Consider the following 16,071-nt stretch of genomic DNA (forward strand, 5'->3'; position numbering starts at 1 on the left):
CCGGAAGGAGGGATCTCTGTGACATAGGGTTGATGGTATCAAAGGCCGCTGAGAGGTCAAGAAGCACCAGGATAGAGGAATGCCCTCTATCCCTGGCTCGCCAGAGATCATCGGTCAGTGCAACCAAAGCAGTTTTGGTGCAGTAACCAGGCCTGAAACCAGACTGAAAGGGATCTAGATAATCCGCTTCATCCAAGGTCCACTGGAGTTGAGAGGCCACCACCTTCTCAACAACCTTCCCTAAAAATGGGAGGTTGGAGACTGGACGGTAGTTTTTAAGGACGGCCGGATCCAGAGCAGGCTTCTTGAGGAGGGGTCTCACCACCGCTTCCTTCAAAGGTTGCGGGAAAGACCCCTCTTAAAGCGAGGTGTTTATAATCCTCTGGATCCAGCCCTGTGTCACCTCTCTGCCGGTCGAAATCAACAGGAGGGACAAGGGTCCAGTAGACAGGTGGCGGTACTCATCGCTCCCATGGCCTTGTCCACTTCCTCAGGAGTGGCAAGCTGGAACTCACTCCACAAAGTTTGATCAAGGCTCTCCCTCGGCATCTCTGCTGGCACTGTCCAAGTGGAGTCCAGGTCCGTCCAAATCTGAGCAACTTTATCCGACAGAAACTGAACAAATTCCTCAGCTCTTCCCTGTAAGGGTTCACTCGCATCCCTCCCTTTCAGGAGGGAGCGGGTTATCCTAAACAGGGCGGCCGGGCGAGATTCTGCGGATGCAATAAGGGTGGAAAAATGCACACATCTTGCCGCCCGTATGGCCACTAGATAAGACCTAATAAAGGTTCTTAGTAGTGTTCGGTCGGATTCGGAGTTACTAGCCCTCCAGCATCGCTCTAGGCATCTCTTTTGGCGCTTCATCTCCCAGAGTTCCTCGGTAAAGCAAGGCGCCCTCCTGGATCCACTGCCGCGGAGAGGCCGCAAAGGCGCAATCCGATCTAAAGCCCTAGTCGCTGCGGTATTCCAGTCAGTGACCAAGGACTCAGTCGAATTGTGGGCAAGTAAGTCAGGTATCTCCCCAAGCTCCGTCTGAAATCCCAGAGGGTCTATCAGGTGCCTGGGGCGGAACCATTTAATCGGCTCCACCTCCCTGCGGTGGGGGAGTAGCTTCCAAAAATCAAGCCTCAACAGTAAGTGATCTGTCCATGACAAGGGCGAGATCTCAATCCCCTTTAATTCCAGATCACGTCTCTACTGCTCTGAGAGAAACACAAGGTCGAGTGTGTGTCCCGCCATATGAGTCGGACCTGGAATTACTTGGGTCAAGTCCATGGTTGCCATGGAAGCCATGAACTCCTGGGCCCCATCAGAGCGTTTGCCGAGAGATGGCAGGTTGAAATCCCCCAGTACTATAAGTCTGGGGAATTCAACCGCCAGTCCGGCTACTGACTCTAGGAGCGCAGGCAGGGCTGTTGTGACGCAGCTGGGAGGTAGGTACATCAGCAACAAGCCCACTTGACCCCCTAGGTCCAACCTCACAAGGAGGGACTCACATCCGACATTCTCTGGCGCAGGGATCCTGCGAGGAACTAATGATTCCTGGATAATAACAGCAACTCCTCCACCCCTTCCCTGGTGTCGTGGCTGGTGGAGCACCTGAAACTCTTCTGGGTACATTTCTGAGAAGGGGACTCCTACCTCATGACCCAGCCAGTTTCAGTAATACATGCCAGGTCTGCCCCCTCGTCTAATAGTAAGTCCCGGACGAGGGGAGCTTTATGAACCACAGACCTGGCATTTAGCAACAGCAGCCTGAGACATGATAATCTATGTAAATGATAATCTATATAAGACATGATAATCTATATAAATAAAAATGTAATGGTTGTTTGTTCAAAATCGCTAATCTCCGAACGTTCTTCACCGATTGCTTTGAACTTTCGACACAACGTTGCATTCGAATACGCAAATGTTTTTATATATCTATATTGTTCTTTCCCCCCCTTCACGGCTCTTAACAAACGGCAAGACAGGCAAACTTAAAAGGACTTTTCTTTATCAGTTCTCAGTTCAAACTGGCTTCGAGCCCAAAAATAACATAAAATACAAGTCTCCGACAAGAATGCAAAACAAAACTCTTACAAGCAATGCACTTCTTCCAAAGTCTCCATGAATCAGGGTTACATGAAACACCCAAGCACTTATCCAAGTGTATCTTCCATAAATCACGATTAATAATCAAGCAATGTTGTACCAAACAAGGAACACACGAAGGAATGTATGAACGTATGTTGACTCCTGCGACTAGGGCGTGGCAGCATCCGTCCTTTTATCTCCAAACCTGCCTCTAACCAGCCCCAGATGCATAATGAATCTTGTATCCCGAAAAGACTCACAGCAGACATCTGCTGATGCACAACAGTATATTATATAGATGTCACACCTGTGACAGGTAAAAACATAATTTTTTGTAAAAACATGCTTTTTTGAAAACCAGTGCCATCTGGTGGACGTAAAAGCAACACACGCTATACTAAATATTTCATGATTCCCTTTCAATATTTCCGATTGCATTGTTATATTGAATTTTCATAGATTTTGATTTATTTTCATTTTGATTTAATTATTTCGTGTGACATTGCGTTGGAATTGAGCTGTGTCATTTACCATAGCATTCATTTAGTGAGTATAGTATATTTGGTACAGTTCGGCCTCTCTCCAGCTTTGTCCCGAGAGTCCCTTTATATGTGTGGCTGGGCTGTGGCCACACCCTTTCCCCTTTCTGCCCCTCCTCTGATGAGCTTTGGCCATTTCCGCCAAGGGGAGCCAAAGCCCTTCGGCCTCCCCCTCCCCTCTCTCCCCTCCCCTCCTGCCGGACCTTTGCTGTCTGTGGCGGGGCACCACCTGTGCCATCCCTCGGCTGCCTCCCCCCGCCCTTAAGCCAGCCTACCCCCGGCCAGCCCAGCGGAGTTCCAGAGGAGGTGGAGGCAGAGTGTCTCCTCAGCCTGGCCGGCCGCGTGCACTCTCCACCTCCCCTCACAGCGAGCCAGCTATGGCCTTGCAAAGACGGCTCTGACAGGCGGTGGCGGTGGTGTCAGCTTGAGGTGCAGCAGGGCTGGGGCGGCCCCTGGGTACCTCATGAGGTGGCACACCAAGGACTTCTCCTCCTCCAAGATCCTGGATGTCTCACTCTCCTGGACCACCGACTTGGGGGAGCCCAAGTGCAGCTCCTCCGAGGAGATGCTCAACAACTTCCACGAGGCCGATAGCCCCAACCAGCCTCGCCCAGCCCAGCAGCCCCAAGTCCTGACCAATGGCAGCACCCACCTACCACCCCACTACGCCCAGACTAGGCCACAGTAACACGTGGGCGGGTACAGCTAGTTTAAAATAAAACCATTTTAAAGCATTCCACACACAATAATTTAAAATAAAACTATTTTAAAGTATTCCACACACAATAATTTAAAATAAAACCATTTTAAAGTATTCCACACACAATAATTTAAAATAAAACCAGTTAAAAGTATTCTAAACACAATAAATTAAAATAAACCATTTTTTAAAAATCTATACTCAATACTTTTAAATAAAATTTTAAAAAATTCTATACACAATAAATAAAATATTCTTTAAAAAACATTAAAAGCATAAAAGAAAAAAAAACCAGGTCACTTACTAGCAGGCAGAATCAGCAGCTCTCCAATGCGATGGATGCAGCAGGGAGCAGCAGGTGACGGGGCAGCAGATAAGCTGGACTGAAGGGACAAGGGACAACCGGGTCAACTAGGCCCACCACCTGGCAGCCTTAGCCAGCCAGGCGAGGCTGGGGACTGGGGGGGGTTTAGCAGAAAACCTCCTTTTGGCCACGCAGCGTACACCAGCTTGTGACTTTCGTGAGGGAAGGCCTGAAGACCTTTCCACATGAAAGCCACGGGCTGGCATACACTAGCCTCTCGCCACCGCCACCGCCACCGCCACCCCCCTCACACTTAGTTGCTTACCTGAAGGAAGCAGCAAGCTGCTGGAAAGTGAAGCGAAGCGAAGGGAGGACCCGATCAGCAAGCGCGATGCAACAGCTGTTCGGGAACGAGAAAGACTCTTTTTAAAAAAAAACTCTTTTCCAAAGAGGAATGTTGGTCATTGGCGCCATGCTTTTAAATGGGTGTTAGAGGCAGGCGGATCGACTCCAGCCCGCTCACTGATTGGCTGGACTCCAGCCAATCAGTGAGTTGTGGGCTAGCCTACTTTAGTGCAGATGGCTGGGGTGAGTGAGCTACAGGGCCAGGGCAGGCATTCCGAAACTTACTTCCAGGTCCACCGGTGGGACCTCTTCTAACTTTTATGGTAGAGTTGACGAACCTCTTCTACCGAACCAGTTAGAACCGGCAGGAACCTACCCCTGCAGTGGTAAGTTCCTACTGGTTCGCACTGGTTCAGCTGAACTGGTAGTGGTTTGCTGGCCTGGGTCGCCGGAACCAGCAGCGACCCAGACCTGTCATGCCTACGAACTGGTTCCCCAGTTGGCGTGGCATGGGTTTTTTCCATTTTTAAAGGTCTGCGCATACAGAGACCTCTTTATGGGCAACTGTGCATGTACACAAGCAAAATTGTACGCACACTAATGTCGGCAGCAACCCACCCCTGATACCTAGGTAGCACCCCAGCATTTACTTTTTACAAAATAGCTTCCAAGATTTTGCTGAACTACATCTCTCAGCATCCCTCATTACTGTCCATTCAATTGCTGGGAGTTGGGTTTTTATAATCCCAGGAGGACCACAGATTCTTTATTCTTGATTCTAAAATGATACCAGACAATTAGGATCAAAATCACCACTATACGATCCAATAGAATACTTTGCCAAGACTCTCCCTCTGTCAAATTTGGAGCCATTTATAGATACACACATAGTCTAAATTCATTTTGTTAAAATGATAAAGAGATCAGTGTGTATATACATGCTGATATTTAAAGATATATTTAATTATTAAAATGGTGTGAGATACTGTAATTAATTCAGACTGATGAGAATCTGTTTTTCAATTGTGCTTCATGTTTTGATATTATTATTAAAAAAAACTCGATACCCACAACCTTAATTAAACAGAAATGTAATGTACTAGCTGTTGCTCCTGTTTTCAGTCTGAACTGAAATATCAATATTAACAATGTTGAACTGAAATATCTATATTTACAATGCTGTATAGCTAGGTATAAAATGAAGTGGTGCGGGACAAAGACATTTGGTATGTGATGCATAAACTCTTCAATATTCTTGTTTCCTCTCTTATACTAGAAAAATTTATTTTCCCTATTTGCTTTGTAAATCATAATAGAAAGCTGTATTTTTCAAAGTGTTGCTGAACTGTCATTCTCAGCACTTTATATCACTGCTTATACAGGTAGTTATGGTTGAACATCTGGAAGGCATAAATTTCCAACTGCTCTACTTGTCTGACATCACCAGAGTTGAAAAAAAAGCAGTAGCAGGTGAAATGGGCTGCATGGCTCAAGACTGTATGCTTTGAGGTTGGCCTTATGGATGAAGTACTACATAAGTACTTGCATGGCATAGCTTCAAATTAAATCCTAATCTTCTGCTTATACCAAAGTATCTGAAAAAAGCATATGTAGTATTATCATCTTGATGCAGATCCAGCAGTTTTCCCCGAGCCACTGAGATGCCAAAGAGAGAGACTCCAGACGAGGCTTGCAAAAAGTACCAGCTTTTATTTATGGCCATAGCAAAAGCTGGGTGACAAAACAATATTCCAAACATACAAACAAATGCATGTAAGGAATAGCCACACCCTGGAAGAATGGCTCAGAGTATATATATTTTAGGCAGATAGAAACAAAGTTTATCCAATCAGAGACAAAGATTTGTTACCAACGTGATCTTTAAAGCGTTCTTTTGTTCAAGCTCCTGTCTCTGTCTACCTTATCTGTGGAGTATTCCTATAGCCTTGTGTAGGGGGTGGCTGCTCCCCTTTGCCAAATTGTTTTTCAGTAGAATGCTTTAAGGATTTATGAGCCAGGAAAACTCCCTAGTTTGGTTCCTTTATCTATGCAGCCCGTTTAACAGTTTCTTCTATGTTTTCAAGAATGTCCCTAGGTTTGAAGCCAAGAATAGAAGCAATACACAGCCGTAAAATAACATTTGCAGTCCAGTATTGTTACAATTTGCTAGGCTAGAAAACAACTAATTTCTGACAGTATACAATAATATAAGCCAAAGCAAATATTGATTCATATTGATTCATATACTCCTTCATTTGCAATCCTGAATTTGTAAACTTGATTTCAGAACTTCACTCATTGTGAAGCCAATTAAATTTGTTAATCTTTTCATTAAAATGTCTTGGCATAATAGTGTATTTGCACTTGTTATATTCACTAGTCGTTATTCTGAATCTGTAAACAACTGAACCCAAATAACTTAGCATTTTGCAGAAAGATGCTATATTTAACTGTATTGCATAGATGTTGCATTGGGTTCCTTTCACTTAGGAATTCATTGAAACATACAATTCAGCTTGGGATTCTAACATGAATCTGTTTTACACCATGGATGTCAAACTCACGGCGTCACATTGCCATCACATGATGTATCACATTTTTCCCTTTGCGAAGCTGAGCTGGGTGTGGCCTGCATGTAACATATCTGGCCCATGGGTCACCACTTTGACAGCCCTGTTTAGACCCTTCTTAATGCCTCAGGTGTAGGACTGTAAGAGGTCTTTACTTCAGGGTAAATCGCTCAGATGGATTCTTCAAATGATGACAAAATACAGACACGGAGCCTATACCCCACCTCACCCTATGCTGTGCCAGTCTAGAAGAGAGGAGTGAAATTTTAAGAGATATATTCTTTCCACTGATGGTACAGAAGGTCTCACTCTTTGATACTTTGCTACTCCAGACTTTTATAGCCCTACATCAAGCAATCAAGTTTATTGAGAACTGAAATGTAGCTCTGTTTCAGTTACAATTCTTTCTCTCATTCTTTTCAAAGCAGGAGTTTATACATTCCTTTTTCTAATTCTTAAAAATGGTTTACAACAATTACCACTGTATAAATGCACATTAATTCAATGGGTTGGCGCTAGATTTAGTTAAAATAGATCCTTTATAAACAAGAAGCTTACATTAGGCATGCCTTAGGTTCTATTGCTTTTAGTGGATCTTCTCTAAGATTCCACTCATGTACAAAAATATACATTGTGAGATGGGCAGCAAACTAATTTTAATAATAATAATAAAAACAAACTCTGAAAACATCTTAAAGCTGTGCACGCACTGTGTGATGTAGAACAATCTGCTTAAGGCAATATCAGAACTTGGTAGTGATTGTTCTATTTTATATTTGATTTTTCCCCCAGAATATTTTTTTCCTGCTATTCATTACAGAAGCTCCAAATTATCAAGCAATTTATTTTTTTTTTTAAAAAGTCCACAACTTTAAACATAAAATGTACTGAAGTCTCTCTGCAGTTGCAACTGCCTACTAATTTGGCATTTAAAAAGCTCCATCTGTGAATGAAAAAGCAAAACCATGGCAGTCCAATTACATGTTGTTTTGTGAGTGTTAAACCTAGTTATGAGGCAGTGAGTCACCAAAGCAGTAACCTCATTCTGTCATGGATTGGAATATTTCGTTTAGAAGGAAAAAACTACTATGCCTTAATTGAAAGTAGCCCCATCATTAACAACTATATTTAGGTACACTGGTGGCTCAACAACGGATAATTGCAAAAGTTTAAATCCTCTAGATCTCTTCCATTAGCTAAAAGGATGGAGAAGCAAGTAATAAGGATTCAGAATTAGGGCAGTTATGGGTGAAATATCTGTCCTATTTTTATGTATTTTCTTCCTTCCTTCCTATCTTATTTTTGTTAACATCTTCCTGATGAAGAGTATTGGAAAACTGAGAGCTTTTAGACTACTTTTTACTTTACACATGTATTTTGTTTGAAAAGTTAAATCCAGGCATCCCCCTCTCCAAAAAAAAAAGAACTGAATACATCCTTCTCTACTTGCATTATCCTAAATAATGGAAAATATGGACATACTAAATTACTATTTTTACTACTTTATTCTACAATATATTAATTAAATCAAGAAAGAAATAATCACCATACTAAAGATTCCTACTATAGAGTTACTTGATGTTTTATATGCTGTCATACTCGGAAGAACCACCTTCCTTTGACCTCTGGTGATCATGCAGGACATTCGGCAAAGCTAATATCAACATGAGAAAATTCACCATCATGCCCAAGTCTATTGTATGGTCTCGTATGGTCATTTTCCCAGTTGAAACTATGGTTAAGTCTGTGCATTTGTTGTGAAATTAAAGGGTTTTCATTGTGTCTTCTGACTGCTGGTTGGTGTTCAAGGATGCGTTTTGCCAGTCTTCTGCCTATTTGTCCTATGTATGGTTGTTGCAGTCATTACACTGTATACTGTAGCTAACTTCTGTTTTTCCTTCTGAGGCTGCTGGGTCTTTTGGTTTACTTAAGGTGTTTGGAAGGGCTTTAGTTGGCTCCTGTGCTGTTGATTCCATAAGATCACTACTTACTAGCTCTGATGATATTACGTTTTTATTACTTCTCACATTCTTTCCCTCAAGATCAGGTGAAGTGTTAATACCACTTTCTAATGCCTTAGTAAGGCCACGCTTGGAATACTGCATTCAGTTTTGGTCACCACGATGTAGAAAAGATGTGGAGACTCTAGAAAGAGTGCAGAGAAGAGCAACAGATGATTAGGGGACTGGAAACTAAAACATATGAAGAACGGTTGCAGGAACTGGGTCTGTCTAGTTTAATGAAAAGAAGGACTAGAGGGGACATGATAGCAGTATTCCAATATCTCAGGGGTTGCCACAAAGAAGAGGGAATCAAACTATTCTCCAAGGCACCTGAGGGTAGAACAAGAAGCAATGGGTGGAAACTAATCAAGGAGAGAAGCAACTTAGAACTGAGGAGAAATTTCCTGACAGTTAGAACAACTAATCAGTGGAACAGCTTGCCTCCCAAAGTTGTGAATGCCCCAACACTGGAAGTCTTTAAGAAGATGTTGGATAGCCATTTGTCTGAAATGGTATAGGGTTTCCTGCCTAGGCAGGGGTTGGACTAGAAGACCTCCAAGTTCCCTTCCAACTCTGCTATTGTATATTGTATATTAGTTGCTTATGCTATTAAAGTGTATTACATATAAGTTTTAAAAAAACTGTATTTTACAGTAATTAAGGGTAATATTGGTAATAGAACTGCAGATGGAACAAGCAAAAGAAAGCACCATGAATTCTTTTTTTGTTTTTATCCAAAAACGTTAAAAGGAATTGGGAGTTCTTCAGGGTTCAGGAATTTTTCCTTTAAAGGTTCTCTGTTGATAACTTGTTAAATTGTCCAGTTGGGCGGTGACTTACAAGAGAAGTAAACATGTGCACATAGTTGCAATTTCATGACATCAACTTCCTTTAATTTAATTACTGAAGGAAGTATTTAGATAATTAAACTTTGCATCTCTTGTAGCCATCCAGATTGTACTCCTGGCATTATTCATGTCTCTGTTATTATTTCTAAAAGAAAACGAATTGCTGGATAAAGCTAACATGGTAACATCAACAAAAATAAAAAGCAAAATTACATGACCTGGAGAGTCATCACATTATAACTTTTGCATAACCAAGGTGCCAGCAAGTCCAGAAACTACATCCAAGTATCATAGATTACTAGATTATTCCTAAAGACTTACATGGAGGAAAAGAGAAAGGTAAACATATAATTAATTTGTTTTTTTTAATGATACTAGCATTGAAAAAGAACTCCACAAAAATATTTACTGAAGCAGTTAAAACACTGGTTTTGTTACTGTACTGAACCTTTTAGGAATATTCTGTGTAAATTGTTCTTAGAACTGTGGCACCATTTAATGTTACACTTTTCTTAACATTATGCAAAAAAAACCATCTATTTTAGAAAAAGAATAGCTGTAGAAATATTTTATAAATATTCCTAAATAACTTTTTAAGAATATTTTTCTTTTCATCTTTTCTTAAGAATCAAAACAAATTATCATATTTTTCAGAGTATAAGATGCACCTTTTCCCCCCTAAGAGAGGGTGAAAATTTGGGTGCGTCTTAAACACTGAATGTAGACCCACCCACTGGCCCCAACTCTTTGGCTTCTGCCTCCCAGCAGTTTACCTCCTTGCAGCAAACAGGGGCTTGCGGAGGCTGCAATAGGCTATAGGGGCCTGCAGCCTGAAACAGCTGATGATCGGGACAAATTGAAAGCGAAACGTCCTGTTTGCTCCATGAGGTAAATTGCTGGGTGGCAGAGGCAGATATTTTTTTCTTGTACTAATCAGGCTGTTTGCTGCAAGGAGGTAAATCAATAACTATAAATGCTTATTAAATTATTAGACTTATTTTTTAAAGACAGCTTAATAAAATGAAGCTTTTAAAAATAAGTGCTTGATCTGCAGAGGTATTGCAGTACTATTGTATCTTCTTTTAAATAGCAGAGAATAACTATACTGTACTTCCAGAAAGCACATCAATTTTAACAGCATCTGTAAAAATATAGTGTGAAATCTAACATTATAATCCGTGTATATTGTCTGTACTGTTTGCTGTTTGTTGCAAGGAGGGAAATTGCCGGGAGGCAGAGGCAGATATTTTCCCCTTGTTTTCCTCCCCCAAAGCTAGGTGCGTCTTATACTTTGGAGCGACTTATACTCTGAAAAATACGGTATTTAAAGAGGTCAAGTATTTCTTTCTGATTTGCTGAGAATAAATTCCATCCTTAATTGGAATCAAAAAATGTGAAAAAAGAAAGGGTTTTGAAAAGAACCAATAGGATCCAATCTCAAGATAAAATGTAGAGTTCTTTATATTTTGTAGTTTGCACTTACATTTTAACATCAAAGGTCTTGTACATCAGTTTGCAATAAGGTATGGAAACAAATCTATTTTCTCCTTTTTTGTGTCTTGATATAAAATACAAAAAAAGGACTGTTGGAATTAGTAAAGACTCAAATGGATTTATCAGAAAGAATAAGTTATTCTTCATTTTGGTCTCTCTTACATCTGTTCTAGGCAATGTGATGTCATATTTGTGTTCACTTGTGTATACAGCCACCCATCAAAGCAAGGACAAAATAGAATAAGAGTTTATTTATTTATTTAGCATATGTATGTTTATTACACTTGTATGCCAAATACATGGACTTATAGTGGTTCAAATGTTAATGTCCAGGTATTTCAACCTCTCAGAAAAGTCTAGAGCATGCTCTAAAGTGGCTGTTTTGGAAAAATAGGACTGACTTCACCACTAAATAAAAGTTTGCTGAATTCATATTTATGAAAAGATTTCAGGCAATTTAGAGTCTCAACAATCAATGGATTTTTAATACATTAGAATTTTAATTGGTAAAATACCTGTGATTTTTCTCATATAACTGAATGATATAGATAACTATAACATATCCACACAGCCAACCTGTCTGTGCCTCCTTCCCCCTCTTGACTCACCTCAATTTAAATCCTTTAATTATTGCATCTGAAGTGAACTGCAGCTTATGAAAGCTTATGCTTTTGAATAAAATTTGTTAGTTGTAAAAGTTGCTACCAGCCCTTCCAATGTTTCTACTTCTTTTTTTAAAAATCCAATATATGGAACCAACACCAAATAGCTGGCAGCAGCTGGCAAAACACCACAACACTGTACTGCAGTCTCTCATTCTATTTTTTTCTTACAATTTCTCCCCAATTTGACATTGGGCACATCAGCAAATTAACTGAATTTTTGTGATCTCAAAAAGCTAGGCAAGGTGGAGCAGGTTAGCATTTGGACAGCAGACCACTCAACACCCCAGAGATGTAGGCTACATGGGTAATTCATCAACCCCCGACCATTTCCCCATTGTTAATTCAAATATCAAGTTGCCATGAAGTGACCAAACGTACAGTACTTGAAGTCTGGCAGGACTTCTGCTTCTATGAGAAAAAGTGGCAGTAATCTTGGGAGTACTTCCCCAGCAACGACTCAATCGCCCTAATTTACGCAGATTAAAACAAAATACCAAATATTTATCCTTTCATTGGGTGACAAGAGAAGGAAAAATCAATCCTTCCTCCTCAGGAACGCATTACCAGAGCCAATTTCTCAGGCTATTTTCGCGTTATGTAAACGTCATACCCGGGTTTAGTTTATCGCGTCATGAGAATTGAGTAAACACGGATAAAGCATGTCGTGGAAAACCCGCCCATTCCAGTCACCGTACTCCCCCCCCCCACTCATGCGTTCAGACAGCTATCCCAACACATCCAAAGTATGACGTAGATAATGCCGCACGCTCTTCGCCCCCACACCCTTCGGGTGCATCTTTCCCTCCAGCAACGGGAGAAGAGTCCAACTGACAAACGTAGAAAACACCGTCTGCCAAAGCGCGCAAGCTAAAAGGTTCCGCAGATTTCTGCCCCGAAAGAAACATGGAGCCACACGTGAAGATTATACAACGGGACTGACGCCCGGCGCGGCCAATAGTAGCCATCTCAGTGGTGCGCCCACCCATTCTTTGGAGAGTCAAACTTTTCCTTTAGCCAATCGCCGCCTGCGCGAGCTGGTTTCTCAGACCGGCTCACGTTTCTGAAGGTATGAAACCCGAGCTCGGCGGTGCTTGAGAAGAGGGTAGACGGAAGACGGTCGCCGAAAGGGGGCGCTCGTAGAGGCAGGGCCAGTAGGCGAGTGGCGAGGCAGAATAGCGGCTGCTAATCCGTTCCTCTCCGCTTCTTCTCTCCGTGGGTCTCTCCGCTGAGGGAAGACTCGGAAACCGGCAGTCTTAACTTGTATAATCTGCAGTCTCCGCCGACTGACCGGCCTTTCGCTACCGCTGCCAGCGCCGATATTGGAAGTAGGTGAGGGGATGAGCAGGGAGAGAAGCCCGCCCAGGCTGGACCTCGTCCGCTCCGCGAAAATCGAAAGACGGCGGAGGAGTAGCGGGAGTGTGAGCGGCTGAATTCAATGGACCTGGTGGGGGAGCGAGAGTGGTGGGAGGATGCCCGGTTTGACTCCGTCCGGTCAGCGGAGAAAGAGATTTATTCTCGGTCCCCTGCCGCGAGTCACAGAAAATAAAGGAAAAAAAAGTTAGGGTTTGTTTAAAAACTGGTGTAAGAAACAAAACGAGACGAGTTGTGAAGTGGATGAAACCAAGAAAAGGGTTAGGATGGGTGGAGATCGGAGCGCTCAATTATTTGATTGGAAGAGTGTGTGGTTTTTATGTCGTCTAGAAGTGCCAACATCCCTATTATACTTCCCTCTATTGGCATATGTGAGATGGATTTTGTTGTTTTGTGGGAGTGTAAGAAACCGCAATATCGGATATGTGTTAAACTGGGGATATGTGCCATTGAGTTTAATGGGATTTGCTAGACGTATACAAGATTGTGTCTGTCACTTGATTCAACACGAGTGGATTCTACTCAGAGGCAGCTACTGGGTCACTGACCTAATTTATGTGCGGTGTTTAAATTAAACTGGCAGGTGCTGTCATGTCTTAACACGGTACTGAATGTATTTGGTGTAGGTGAATTGGCAAGTAGATTTTGGAGGACTAGTCAGGTGCTATTGGAGCATTAAAGGCTAGGAGAGAAAAATTAGTAGGTCAGTAGGAGAGTGAGGAATAGAACAGTTGTTTCGATATGTACTCCACTTACACTTTTGGTCATGAATGCCTTTGAAAACTAACTGCTATAGCTTTTCCCTGTTTTGTTTCATGTTAATTTTGTAGTTGTGAAATGTTTCTTTAATGAATGAATTCTGATTCATTGTTTATTTTCCTTTGGCAACTGACTCTCCAGTTTCTTCCCAAAAGCAACCCTGCAAAGATATCTGCAGGATCAAAATGACAAAAGCAATATTACACTGTTACAGTGCAGGTTCCATAAGCTTCATGTATAGGAGTTTATTGGAGGGTGGCACTCCGGCAATACACACCTCTTCAAATCTATGAGACAGTTTGGGCAGAGAGAGAGTGGGTGAGAGGGAGAGTGTGTGTATGTGTGGGTATGACTGGCTCAAAACTCCCAGACACCTTCAATGGTTAGTATAGTCTAATAATTCCACCACGCCCAAGCTAATGTAGCTGAAATGAAAATTAATTATTATAGTTCATTATGCAAGCAACTCTTGATGTTTAGTTACCATGATTATACATTTAATATGAAATTAAGTCATTTCATAGCATAAGTTTTAGAAATTTTAGAGTATTTAACTATCATTTATGTTTTCAACCAAACAGCTGGAGGTAGAATGCTTAATTGGGAAATCAAAAAAGGAGAAAAAGTTAAATCACTGTATCCAGCAACATGGCATAACTCCAGTTCATCTGGCTTTACAACTAGCTTTTTTTTTCCTCAAAGAAAAGCCAAAGAAAGGACTGCTTTTTTCAGTCTTTAATTTGTGGTAGCACTTCTTAGAAAACCAGTAAGCCTCTCATTAGCTATAAAGAGGAGTCTGGTATTTTGCAACTCGCCGATAGACATTAGTGAGCAGAAAAATCCATGCACTTGTTTATCTATACACACATAAATCCATACATTAGTTGTGCATTGCCCAAAGTCACCTTCAGTGAGATAGGCAGCTATATGAAATTAATAAATAAATATACTGACACAGGACCTTGTCACTTTATTGTTCTACATGTTGGTTATAATAAATGCAGATATTATCTACACAACAATGTAGTTCATTTTAGTCTACATAGTAGAGGGTGGAGGTAGGGGCTCTAACTTGCTAAAACATTAGCTTCAAAACCAGTGTGGAGAAGCAGGTTATTGACCTGTTTGTTTATTTATTTATTTATTTATTTATTTATTTATTTATTTATTTATTTATTTATTTATTTATTTATTTATTTATTTATTTATTTATACATACATACATACATACATACATACATACATACATACATATATTTGTACATGCTAGAAGTTAACACACACTATACCGCTCACTTCTAATATTAATATAATATGTTAATATAATATTAATATTCATTAATATTAGAAGTGAGGCTCTAATATTGAACATGCTCTACAGGGGGTTCCTCTTGAAGAGTATTTGGAAGCTACAACTGGTATACAATGTGGTGGCACAGGAAGTTCTTACGGTCCCTAGGGTCGCCCATGTTACATCACTGTTTTGTGAGCTGCATTAGCTGCCAGTTTGCTTCTGGGTGCAATTCAAGGTGTTGGTTATCACCTTTAAAGCCCTTTGTGGCATGTGTCCAGTTTATCTGAAGAGCCAGCTCATCCCAAAGGGATCGGTCCACCCAACCCATACCAGTAAAAAGGACATGCTGCAGACAGTATTAGTCAAGGAATTTCAGCTCGTGGGGAATATCATACTCCCAGAGGTGAGATCCACACTCCCTACTGACCTTCCCTAAGTTCCTGAAAACATAGCTCTGCCAGGTGGTCTGGGGCCCCAACAGGGTGCATCATTCTGGAGGTGGCTATTAGATTAAGAAAAGATCCCATTTCCCCATTTATTTTGTGCTACCCTCCTTCCCATGTTTTGATTGTATTTAATATTGTTGTTATTGTTATTTTATTTTTTTAATGTCTATCAATTTTAATGTATGTAAGCCGCCCAGAGTTGCCAAATGGATGGCACTTAAATAAATTAACTTTAGTTGCAACAATGGTAACTTTCCGTCCCAGACAGTTGGAAGGGCCACTCCTTATTTTAAATATATTACCAGCAAGGAAGACATCTTTTCCTGACACTTTTCTTATTCAACAATTGCAAACTACTGTATATTACTAGCAAAAAGAATAACCATTACATTTCTTCTTATTACAGAAATAGTTGATAGGAAAGCATTAATGTAGAAACTATCAAACATGCTATAACAATTAATTGTGGCTTGTTCTTTAATATGCATATGTGAATTTTAGTAAACTCATACAAATACCATTGCCTTTCTTTCATTTCCAGTAGTGATACCCTCTCAAAGATTCTGCAGTAAATGTGAGCAATAAAATGTGACTTTTTTTTCTGTGACCCACTGTAGGGTGGATTGTGATTTATTTGGATCACAGGTAACTAAT

This window comes from Thamnophis sirtalis, unplaced genomic scaffold (assembly GCF_051295495.1).
Source record: "Thamnophis sirtalis isolate CommonGarterSnake01/CBP01778 unplaced genomic scaffold, rThaSir2_p1.2 scaffold_11, whole genome shotgun sequence".
Classification (NCBI taxonomy): Eukaryota; Metazoa; Chordata; class Lepidosauria; order Squamata; family Natricidae; genus Thamnophis; species Thamnophis sirtalis.